The sequence below is a fragment of the Octopus sinensis genome, unplaced genomic scaffold (assembly GCF_006345805.1).
Source record: "Octopus sinensis unplaced genomic scaffold, ASM634580v1 Contig18953, whole genome shotgun sequence".
Lineage (NCBI taxonomy): Eukaryota > Metazoa > Mollusca > Cephalopoda > Octopoda > Octopodidae > Octopus > Octopus sinensis.
In genome coordinates this window covers 338,406-340,493 of record NW_021836131.1, presented here as the reverse complement: position 1 = coordinate 340,493, position 2,088 = coordinate 338,406, and positions in this window count along the sequence as shown.

Genomic DNA, 2,088 nt, shown 5'->3' with positions numbered 1-2,088 from the left:
ATGTTAACCTGTCAATTATCGATAAACTTCAACAAACACTCTATTTTTGAATTATCATTACAAAAATAATTAATTTAATTAAGTTTTTTAATCCTGTCCATCCCGACTATAGACTTTTCCCCATTTGAATCTTTAATCTATTAAATAAATAAATTTAAAACTACCTCTACGCGATTATTTGACAAAATATTTATTATTTCAGCGGTGGATAGTACTGTGATTCGAATTTATCCAGTCGCAACGATGGATTAGTCCCAAAATCTTTTTTAATTCGAATCTAGTTATTAATTTTTTATTTCTTACTTTATCACCGACATTATAATCATACTTACTATTATGAACATTCATTTTCCTGTTCATAGCTTTGTAATAATTAGAAGTTTCACCAATGGGTTTCCTTATAAATTTAAATTTTTTTGGATCCGGATAGGAACATTCTGACTCGGAATTATCTACGTATATATTTTAATTGGATTACGCAAATTTTCTACGCTCTCTGGAGTTGAACAATCAAATGAATCTTCCATTTGCTCTGAAATAACACAATCATTTGAATCATCTAAAACATAATTATATATAACCACCAATTATTGGATTTATTCCTTAATTCCCCTATATTTTTCAAAGGGGCTCTCATTAGAAAATGAATGTACAAAGATGTTATAACTGTACACACTTTTCTAATTCCACTATCCACTTTTTCTCGCTGTTATCAAGCATTTTTGATAACTTTCTTGTTAAAGTTTGGTTGAATCTCTCTACAATCCCCTGTGTCCGTGGATTGTTAGGTCTTCCGTGAATTTTGTTGATTTAAAATCAAAACAAATTTTCTTTATTTCCTGATTCTTAAACTCAGACCCATTATCTGACTGAAGAATTTGACAGGGCCGTTTAAAAAAAATAATGACTTTAAATTTTCCGATACTTCTTTGCCCGACTTATTATAAAGAGACTGGCGAAGGCAAATCTATAAAGATTGTTTTAACTAACCAACCTGCTATAGACATCAATGACCGTTAAAATCTATTTAAAATCATGATTAACAGTTGAAAATTTTTTCAAATCTATAAGATTCATCTGAAACCGTTCATTAGGACAAGAAGCAAAAACATGGTGAATTATATTTCCAATCTACAATAAAAAATGCCTAAACTTTTAAAGGACGTGAAAATTTACAGACTTGACAATTTCGAATTACTTTTCTGATTATGTCATTTTTTACAGTAAAGTTCCTTTGTCGACACTGATATTCAATTTTATTCACTCCTCCGTGAGAATACTCGTGCAATGTTTTTGCAACAAGCTCATTTCAGATTCATTATCCAGAGTAATTACTAACTTGGGATCAGCGGATTTAAGATACAATCTGAAACTTATTGCGCATTCAAAATACCTTTCATTATGATAGTATGTCGCGAGCGCAGCGCGCGACCGAGCGCTAGACGCAACTTTGACACCTAACAAGCCTATCATCAACAAATATATTTATTAAATTATTTAAAATTTTAACATGATTTAAAAGTAAAATTGAAATAACTTAAGTTTTCCATTGAATCCCATAAAATAATTTATAAGTAGACCTTAATAGAAAAAGTAAAATCAATGAATACTGAACGCTAATTTGGTTTAGGTTGTGAGGGGGGTAATAATTTGACAGATCTCATTGCTATTTTTTCGTTTTAATCTCTAAAATTAGGTCTTCTAATCAAAAATGAACTGTGCAGACAGGCTTGCTCCTTCAGAAGATTCTTGTTTTGACATTTTTATAAATTATGAAGCATTTAGATTTTTTCTCATTATTCTAAAATATCAATTATAAATTTTAAAATATTATTTTTATTTATGAAATCGGTTTTAAAGCTCATTCTGCTTTGGCATCGATTTTAATTTTTGTTATCGAATATATTTAATCCCAAATACAAGCCTGGGTATTTGTCAATTTATAGATTTTTTGATTGATCGGATCTAGAAATTGAGTGGTCGCTCGCTGCGCTCGGTCGCTCGCTGCGCTCGCGACATAGTAAAATTCTTTATTTTATTTGCAAGCCTATATTTTTGTGCCTCGAAAAATTTTCGGGAAATTTACCA